General features: G+C 30.7%; 1 pseudogene; it reads right to left on the bottom strand.

Annotated features, from left to right (window-relative positions):
- Positions 1–3,012: 3,012 nt before the first annotated feature.
- Positions 3,013–3,146, bottom strand: LOC145274650 (U2 spliceosomal RNA; annotated as a pseudogene).
- Between the last annotated feature and the right edge of the window lie 8,386 nt (positions 3,147–11,532).

Genomic DNA, 11,532 nt, shown 5'->3' with positions numbered 1-11,532 from the left:
AGCATAATCTATCTATTATATCTATAAAAGTTAGAATGTGTGTGTGAGGTAGCCAGAGAGAGAGAGAGAGAGAGTAAGAACAATTTTCAACCTATATATTCAACAAATATTGGATCTACAGATTAGAAAATTTGTATATAGGGTATTCAGACATATGGAAATATATCTAGCATAATCTATCTATTATATCTCTAAAATTGAGAATGTGTGTGTGAGAGAGAGAGAGAGAACAATTTTCAACCTATATACTCAACAAATTTTTTTATCTACAGATTGGAAAATTTGTATATAGGGTATTCAGACATATGGAAATATATCTAGAGTAATCTATCTATTATATCTATAAAAGTGAGAATGCGTGTGTGTGTGAGAGAGAGCGACACAGAACAATTCTCAACCTATATATTCAACAAATTTTTTATGTACAGATCTGAAATATCACATTTGTATAGAAGTAGAAATCTTGATACCTACTCTGATACCTAATAAAAGAAAGGACACTCTTTAGGGCGGATTTTGATTATAACAAGTCACTAATTAGAAATTATAATAAACATTCTAATAATTTAAGAATTTTACCAAAATAAAATTGCATGGTAATCACCCAATTTCTGCCACAAAATTTTGATTGGCAGAACTCATAAACATAAAATATATATTTTCTAATTTCATCTTTTTTTTTTCTTTTTACATAATCTGGTTTGATGTTTTCCCAAATATTCAAATCACTATATTTTGCTGCTTAATATCAAATACAGCAACTGAGTTATTTTTATGCATCAAACAATTACATTTTCTCATTCATCCAAACTAATCACTGAACATCAATTTCATATTTTCTTCACTAAAATATTACTGTGCTTGATGTCATCAAGTGGAGCGGATCATTTTTTTTTCATTTGTTCACACATTTTTCCAATTTATATATATTTTAAAGATTCTTAGCCTATGTCATTGCATACCAATCTGTTTATTAAAAGTTAAGGTTCACTGTAAACACATATGTTACACCAAAATAAAAACGCTTCAGATAATGTCTTGATATTCAATTCAGTTTCTCACATGACATCTTATGAAGTTAGTAGAAATGTTACAGACTTTTGAATCTCAAACACTTTCAATACTGTGCACTGATATTTTCTTTTTTGCAATATAAGCACATTCATGATTTTTTTTACAAACGTTAAAAACTTTCACATTGTGTAGCAATATACTGAAACAATTATAAAAATATTTGTTTTTATTTTGAATGATGCAGGGCATCTGAAGAGAGATTTTTCTAACAAAATGAAAGTATAATTTTTAGCAATAGGTATCTAGGAAAAGGCCACTACATATGTTATAAGTTCCAAATTTCCACAACCTGGCAAATACTGGTACATGCTAGCAAATTTAGATTTGCAATTACAAAATATGATTCTAATTTTTTCCTTTGCTCTTTATTCTAACACTACACTAAGTTTACTGTGTTATTTCGCTACAGTTGATATTGTGTAGAACAATAAGAAAATCATAGTGAACAATGCATTCAACAAAATTTCACACACATTTCTAGATACCTATATCTAATAAGTTCAAAAGAAAGGACACACTTAGGGAGGTATTTTGGTGGTCAAGTCACTAAAAAGAGATTAGCTGGTTTCCCGGCATAGCCCAGGATATAATAAAGATTGACTGAAATACATGTTCTAGCTGGTTTCTAGGCGTTGCCAGGGATGTAATATAGACACATTATGTTGTATATTACCTGTTCTCTTCTCCCTAAGGTAAAACAATTTCATATACATGCTGTAAATTACCTATGCTAGGGATAAAACATGAACAATATCAGTCCTAGGGTAGATAAAACAAATAATACATAGAGATGAAAGATTCCTCTCCCCTAAGAATCAAACATATGTTCAATATCTGCTTTTGTTTTTTCATTGTTTATACGGTCCCGAGCAACGCCGGGTAGCCCTGCTAGTCTATATATATAAAAGGCAAAAATCGGTGTGTATGTATGTATGTATGTATGTATGTATGTATGTATGTTTGTTTGTAACGCTAAAACTTTTGAAAGACGGAACCAGAGTTGACAAATTTGGTATCATATTGCACCTTGATCACCCGGATGACAAATATCGAAATTTCACGTCAAACGGACCAGTAGAAAGGGGTCAACTGATCGTTTTTCTCCTAGGGGGGCCCCCCAAAAAACCTGTCATTTTAACGTTATTCAATACGTGTCACGTGACGTGACGTCAGCTCAAACTTTTGACAGACACAACCAAAGTTGACAAATTATGTATCATATTGAACCTTGATCACCCGCATGACAAATATCGAAATTCCACACCAAACGGACCATTAAAAGGGGGTGAACTGATCATTTCTCTCCTAGGGGGGCCCCCCAAAAAACCTGTCATTTTAATGTTAATATTACATAATCCAAAAACGCTTAGTCATGTCACGTGACGTGACGTCAACATCCAGTAATGGCGAACAAATGTAAACAAACACTTTGTTTTACCGATACTTTTGTAATTTCTCTTCTGCTTTGTTCTAGAGATTATTAAACTCCATGACAATGTCTCCAACGTATTTAACTGGTTAAAAATAGTATTTATACAAGAGTTTTAACGAAAAATATCAGGAAAAAATGTACAGGAATAAAAAAAAATTCAGCTTTCAAAATATTCGTCGATAAAAAAACCGATCTTTATATTTACGCTAGCCATTTTGTATATTACCACGTGACCTGCTATCTCTTAAACTGGAGGGGGGGGGGATCCACTTGAATCCAACAAAACCAGTAATTTTTTTTTTCTATTATATATACATCATTTTCTATAAAATTAAGTGTAGACTTTATAATTATAACAAAAAATGTTATTCATACTAAAAAAAAAAAACGCTTAGTCATGTCACGTGACGTGACGTCAACATCCACTAATGGCGAACAATTGTACCTATTTACTATGCCTCCCCACGGGACAGAGTTAGACACCAGGGTCGTTTTTTAACGTGGAGAAAAGGTACAAAAATAAAAATTGTCTCAGTCGTGGAGGATTTCTCCTCCACCGAAAGAGAACAAGAAATAGAAGTGCAGCATCTGAAGAACAGATACTACACTTTGATCTTGACCAAAAGGCCAAGAATGCGAACAATTGTAAATAACAACTTTTTTCACAAAACCAACACCGTCTTTCTTTTTTTTCTCTCTCTCACCCACTTACTCTTCCCTCTCTCTCACCCTCTTTCTCTTGACGTCACACCACTGTTAAACTGTGGGGGGGGGGAACACATTCCCAGGCATTATCTCCTATAGATGCACATTTTATTAGAAATTCAGCTTTCAAAATATTAGACGATAATAAAAATATAAAACCAACACCCTCTTTCTCTTTTCTCTCTCTCTCACCAACTTACTCTTCTCTCTCTCTCACCCTCTTTCTCTTGACCTCCTACTACTGTTAAACTGTGTGTGTGGGGGGGGGGAAGAGGCAGCTTGAAAACCAACAAAAACAGTGCACAGTTTCCCAAGCATTTGGGGTGGGAAGGGGGGGAAGAAGCCGAGCGCACAGTTTCGTGTGAGAGAGAGAGAACAATTCTCAACCTATATACTCAACAAATTTTTTATCTACAGATTTGAAAGTTTGTATATAGGGTATTCAGACATATGGAAATATATCTAGCATAATCTATCTATTATATCTATAAAAGTGAAAATGTGTGTGTGTGTGAGGTAGCCAGAGAGAGAGAGAGAGAGAGAGAGAGAGAGAGACAACAATTCTCAACCTATATATTCAATACATTTTTTATCTACAGATTTGAAAATTTGTATATAGGGTATTCAGACATATGGAAATATATCTAGCATAATCTATCTATTATATCTATAAAAGTGAAAATGTGTGTGTGTGTGTGTGTGTGTGTGTGTGCGTAAGAGAGAGAGAGAACAATTCTCAACCTATATACTCAACGTATTTTTATCTACGGATTTTAAACTTTGTATATAGGGTATTCAGACATATAGAAATATATCTAGCATAATCTATACATTATATCTATAAAAGTGAGAATGTGAGTGTGTGAGAGAGAGAGAACAATTCTCAACCTATATATTCAACAAATTTTTTACCTACAGATTTGAAAATTTGTATATTGGGTATTCAGACATATGGAAATATATCTAGCATAATCGATCTATTATATCTATAAAAGTCAGAATGTTTGCGTGTGGTTGTGTGTGTAAGGTTGCGAGAGAGAGAGAGAGAACAATTCTCAACCTATCTATTCAATAAATTTGTTATCTACAGATTTGACCATTTGTATATAGGGTATTCAGACATATGGAAATATATCCAGCATAATCTATCTATTATATCCATAAAAGTGAGAATGTGTGCGTGAGAGAGAGAGAGAGAGAGAGAGAGAGAGAGAGAGAGAGAGAGAGTAAGTACAATTCTCACCCTATATATTCAACAAATTTTTTATCTACCGATTATAAAATTTGTATATAGGGTATTCAGACATATGGAAATATATCTAGCATAATCTATCTATTATATCTAGAAAAGTGAGAATGTGTGTGAAAGAGAGAGAGAGAAGAGAGAGAGAGAGAACAATTCTCAACCTATATATTCAACTAATTTTTATGTACAGATCTGAAAATTTGTATACAGGGTATTCAGACATATGGAAATATATCTAGCATAATCTATTATATCTATAAAAGGTAGAATGTGTGTGTGTGTGTGTGAGTGAGTGAGTGAGTGAGTGAGTGAGTTAGAGAGAGAGAGAGAGAGAACAATTCTCAACCTATATACTCAACAAATTTTGTATCTACAGATTTGATAATTTGTATATAGGGTATTCAGACATAAGGAAATATATCTAGCATAATCTATCTATTATATCTATAAAAGTGAGAATGTGTGTGAAAGAGAGAGAGAGAGAACAATTCTCAACCTATATATTCCACAAATTCTATCTTTACAGATTTGAAAATTTGTATATAGGGTATTCAGACATTTGGAAATATATCTAGCATAATCTATTATATCTATAAAAGTGAGAATGTGTGTGTGAGAGAGAGAGAAAGAACAATTCTCAACCTATATACTCAACAAATTTTTTATCTACAGATTTAAAAATTTGTATATAGGGTATTCAGACATATAGAAATATATCTAGCATAACCTATCTATTATATCTATAAAATGACCATGTGTGTGTGTGTGAGAGAGAGAGAGAGAGTCAGAGAGAGAGAGAGAACAATTTTCAGCTTGTGTGTGTGTGAGAAAGAGAGAGAGAGAAAGAGAGGAAGGAAAATTCTCACCCTATATATTCAACAAATTTTTTATCTACATATTAGAAAATTTGGATATAGGGTATTCAGACGTATGGAAATATATCTAGCATAATCTATCTATTATATCTATAAAAGTGAGAATGTGTGTGTGAGAGAGAGAGAAAGAGAGAGAGAGAGAACAATTCTCAACCTATATAATCAACTAATTTTTTATCTACAGATTTGAAAATGTGTATATTGGGTATTCAGACATATGTAAATATATCTGGCATAATCTATGTATTATATCTATAAAAGTGTGAATGTGAGTGATGGAAAGAGCAAAAAATTCTCAACCTATATAACCTATAAAAGTGAGAATATGTGTGAGAGAGAGAGAGAGAGAGAGAGAACAATTCTCAACCTATATATTCCACACATTTTTGGGCACAGATTTGGAAATTTGTATATAGGGTAGGCAGACATATAGAAATATATCTAGCATAATCTATCTATTATATCTATAAAAGTGAGAACTTGTGTGTGTGTGTGTGTGTGTGAGAGAGAGAGAGAGAACAATTCTTAACCTACATACTCAACAAATTTTTTACCTACAGTTTAGAAAATTTGTATATAGGGTATTCAGACATATGGAAATATATCTAGCATAATCTATCTATTATAACTACAAAAGTTAGAATGTGTGTGTGTGAGAGAGAGAGAGAACAATTCTAAACCTATATATTCAACAAATTTTTTATCTACAGATTTGAAACTTTGTATATAGGGTATTCAGACATATGGAAATATATCTAGCATAATCTATCTATTTTATCTATAAAAGTGAGAATGCGTGTGTGTGAGATAGCGAGAGAGAGAGAGAGAGAAAAAGAGAGAGATAAAAATTCTCAACCTATACATTCAACAAATTTTTTATCCACAGATTTGAACATTTGTATATAGGGTGTTCAGACATATAGAAATATATCTAGCATAATCTATCTATTATATGTATAAAAGTGAGAATGTGTGTGTGTGTGAGAGAGAGGACAATTGTCAACCTATGTATACAACAAATTTTTTATCTACAGATTTCAAAATTTGTATATTGGGCATTCAGACATATTTCAATATATCTGGCATAATCTGTCTATTATATCTATAAAAGTGAGAATGTGTGTGATAGAGAGAGAGAGAACAATTCTCAACCTATATACTCAACAAATTTTTTATCTACAGATTTGAAAATTTGTATATAGGGTATTCAGACATATGGAAATATATCTAGCATAATCTATTATATCTATAAAAGTGAGAATGTGTGTGTGTGTGTGAGAGAGAGAGAGAGAGAGAGAGAGAACAATTCTCAACCCATATACTCAACAAATTCTTTATCTACAGATTTTAAAATTTGTATATAGAGTATTCATACAAATAGAAATATATCTAGGATAATCTTTCTATTATATCTATAAAAGTGAGAATGTGTGTGTGTGTGAGCGAGAGAGAGAGAGAGAGAGAGAGAGAACAGTTCTCAACCTATACATTCAACAAATTTTTATATATAGGGTATTCAGAAATATCGAAATATATCTAGCATAATCTATTATATCATTAAAAGTTAGAATGTGTGTGTGTGAGAGATAGAGAGAACAATTCTCAACCTATGCACTCTACAAATTTTTTATCTACAAATTAGAAAATTTGTATATAGGGTATTCACACATATGGAAATATATCTAGCATAATCTATCTATTATATCTATAAAAGTTAGAATGTGTGTGTGAGGTAGCCAGAGAGAGAGAGAGAGAGAGAGAGTAAGAACAATTTTCAACCTATATATTCAACAAATATTTGATCTACAGATTAGAAAATTTGTATATAGGGTATTCAGACATATGGAAATATACCTAGCATAATCTATCTATTATATCTCTAAAATTGAGAATGTGTGTGTGAGAGAGAGAGAGAGAACAATTTTCAACCTATATACTCAACAAATTTTTTTATCTACAGATTTGAAAATTTGTATATAGGGTATTCAGACATATGGAAATATATCTAGAGTAATCTATCTATTATATCTATAAAAGTGAGAATGCGTGTGTTTGTGAGAGAGAGCGACACAGAACAATTCTCAACCTATATATTCAACAAATTTTTTATGTACAGATCTGAAATATCACATTTGTATAGAAGTAGAAATCTTGATACCTACTCTGATACCTAATAAAAGAAAGGACACTCTTTAGGGCGGATTTTGATTATAACAAGTCACTAATTAGAAATTATAATAAACATTCTAATAATTTAAGAATTTTACCAAAATAAAATTGCATGGTAATCACCCAATTTCTGCCACAAAATTTTGATTGGCAGAACTCATAAACATAAAATATATATTTTCTAATTTCATCTTTTTTTTTTCTTTTTACATAATCTGGTTTGATGTTTTCCCAAATATTCAAATCACTATATTTTGCTGCTTAATATCAAATACAGCAACTGAGTTATTTTTATGCATCAAACAATTACATTTTCTCATTCATCCAAACTAATCACTGAACATCAATTTCATATTTTCTTCACTAAAATATTACTGTGCTTGATGTCATCAAGTGGAGCGGATCATTTTTTTTTCATTTGTTCACACATTTTTCCAATTTATATATATTTTAAAGATTCTTAGCCTATGTCATTGCATACCAATCTGTTTATTAAAAGTTAAGGTTCACTGTAAACACATATGTTACACCAAAATAAAAACGCTTCAGATAATGTCTTGATATTCAATTCAGTTTCTCACATGACATCTTATGAAGTTAGTAGAAATGTTACAGACTTTTGAATCTCAAACACTTTCAATACTGTGCACTGATATTTTCTTTTTTGCAATATAAGCACATTCATGATTTTTTTTACAAACGTTAAAAACTTTCACATTGTGTAGCAATATACTGAAACAATTATAAAAATATTTGTTTTTATTTTGAATGATGCAGGGCATCTGAAGAGAGATTTTTCTAACAAAATGAAAGTATAATTTTTAGCAATAGGTATCTAGGAAAAGGCCACTACATATGTTATAAGTTCCAAATTTCCACAACCTGGCAAATACTGGTACATGCTAGCAAATTTAGATTTGCAATTACAAAATATGATTCTAATTTTTTCCTTTGCTCTTTATTCTAACACTACACTAAGTTTACTGTGTTATTTCGCTACAGTTGATATTGTGTAGAACAATAAGAAAATCATAGTGAACAATGCATTCAACAAATTTCACACACATTTCTAGATACCTATATCTAATAAGTTCAAAAGAAAGGACACACTTAGGGAGGTATTTTGGTGGTCAAGTCACTAAAAAGAGATTAGCTGGTTTCCCGGCATAGCCCAGGATATAATAAAGATTGACTGAAATACATGTTCTAGCTGGTTTCTAGGCGTTGCCAGGGATGTAATACTGACACATTATGTTGTATATTACCTGTTCTCTTCTCCCTAAGGTAAAACAATTTCATATACATGCTGTAAATTACCTATGCTAGGGATAAAACATGAACAATATCAGTCCTAGGGTAGATAAAACAAATAATACATAGAGATGAAAGATTCCTCTCCCCTAAGAATCAAACATATGTTCAATATCTGCTTTTGTTTTTTCATTGTTTATACGGTCCCGAGCAACGCCGGGTAGCCCTGCTAGTCTATATATATAAATCTCAAACGTCTGTGAGTTTGTATGTTTGTATGTAACGCTAAAACTTTTGAAAGACACAACCAGACTTGATAAATTTGGTATCATATCGAAGCCCCGTATCCCGGATGACAAATATCGAAATTTCACGTCAAACGGACGAGGAGAAAGGGGTAAATGTATCAGTTATCTCCAAGGGGGGCCCAAAAAAAACTGTCATTGTAATGCTTTTTATTACGTAATTCTTGAATGATCCAATGTAATTCATACGTAAAAAAAATAAACGTTTAGTCATGTCACGTGACGTGACGTCAACGTCCACTAATGGCGAACAATTGTAAATAACAAGTTCTGACTTCGATACTTTCGCATTTTTCTCTTCGGCTTAGTTATATCTATTATTACACTTTATGACAATGTTTCCATCGTGATTACCTGGTTAAAAATATTATTTATACAAGAGTTTTAACGGAAAATGTCAGGAAAAAATGTACAGGAATAAAAAAATTCAGCTTACAAAATATTAGACGATAATAAAAATATCGTAATATTTATGTAATATAAAATAATTAGCCATTTTGTATATTACCACGTGACCTCATACCTCTTAAGCTGGAAGGGGGGGAGGAGTAAAACCAACACCGTCTCTCTCTCTCACTTACTCTCTCTCTCTCTCTCACTTTCTCTATCACCCTCTTTCTATTTTTCTATTCGTTTAAAAACGCTTAGTCATGTCACGTGACGTGACGTCAACGTCCACTAGTGGCGAATCTAATTCCTAACTTCACTATGCACCGGTTTGGTTACTATGGAAACACTTAATTTTTGTGCTGCTTCGAAAAGGAACAAAATTCACTATACACCGCTTTCTCTTCCCTCCCTCTCTCTCTCTCTCTCTCTCTCTCTCTCTCTCTCTCACACACACACTTTCTCTTTAAAACCAGTCGGTGTGTTTTTGATGTTACGTACGTATTTTTTATATTTTTATCTCAGTAATTTTTATTATATTTAATAGCATTTTCTTTTTTTTTTTTTTTCATTGGAAATTATTTTTCTATTCGTTTTAAGAAAATGCTATTAAAAAATAAAAATTCGATAAATTCTGGCAACAGTTATTTATTTATGCTATTCGCAGCCGGCCGGCGGCGAAACCGGAAGTTGTCGAGAGAAACGCGCTTAGACATTTTGTAAACATTGTTTTTAAAAAGAAGTTGTCGGAGAAACGCGCTTAGACATTTTGTAAACATTGTTTTTAAAAAATAAAAAATAATACTTCTATTATGTTTTAAACGACTGTAATAGTTTATTTTGGAAGTATATTTCATAAGGAAAATAAACAATCCACTTTAAAAACATAAATTACGAGTTTTATATATTTTATTCGCAGTTTTTTGTTGGGGGTAGTCCATTATGTCTGTAACAGTTTGTTGAAAAAGTGTAGAATTCAATTAAAAAAACAACACCGTCTTTTTTTTTTTTTTAAATAAAACTAATTTTAAAATTTCGATGTTCGAAAAAGAGTCCATAAAGAATAAAACAGTTAATAAATACAAAAAAAAGTCCATTAATTTGAACTTAAAGCCTGTTTGAATAAAACTTATATAAAAAAAAAACCGTCACTTCCGGCAAATGGCTTTGTAAACAACGGGTGGCATTTTTCGAATACATCGGTAAACACTGTATGTTTTTCGAACTGAATAAATATGTTACATTGAATAAAAACACAAAAAATATATCCAGTTGGATAGAAAAGTAACTTATCTTGCCTTTGCTAACATTTATTTGTTATATATTTGTCTTTTGACAGTCCACTAATGGCGAGTCTTTTTTTTTTTTTAAATAAAACTAATTTTAAAATTTCGATGTTAGAAAAACAGTCCATAACATGTCAATATAAAAATTCTATTTTTGTTTGATAAAAAGAATAAACAGTTAATAAATACAACAAAAAAGTCCATTAAGTTCAACAAACTAAACTCTTTTATTTATAATAAAACTCTTCGACAGTTTAAATGCTTTCAAAATCCTATGTAAGTATATCGTTTTTACTGTACACAGATTCGAAAAAGTTGTCATCAAACAAATATATGACAGAGTTGAATAAATATGTTACATTGATTAAAAACACTTCTTATTAGCATTTTCTTTTTATATGACAACGTTAATGTTCATGAATATTTAAATAAAATACATTACTGCACATCTCTCTTTTAATCACTTTTATCGACTATCAGCCAAATAACCGGGGTCTAAAAGTCGATAAAAGTTAGACATAAACAGTAAAAAAATAGAAGATATTATTATTAAATAACAATAATTATTAAAAATAAATATTAACATTTACAATAATAAAATGAGTTAGTATTAAAAATAATTATTAAAATAAAAATGTGTTTATTATTAAAAATACATATTAATATTCAAATAAAATTGTTTTTATTATTAAAAATAAATATTAATATTTAAAGTAGAATAAAATGTGTTTATTATTATAAATAAATATTAATATTTAAAATAATATGTGTTTATTATTAAAAATAAATATTAATATTTAAA

The sequence above is a fragment of the Euprymna scolopes genome, chromosome 4 (assembly GCF_053919585.1).
Source record: "Euprymna scolopes isolate OS-2025 chromosome 4, ASM5391958v1, whole genome shotgun sequence".
Classification (NCBI taxonomy): Eukaryota; Metazoa; Mollusca; class Cephalopoda; order Sepiida; family Sepiolidae; genus Euprymna; species Euprymna scolopes.
This window is presented reverse-complemented; position numbering and strand designations above follow the sequence as displayed.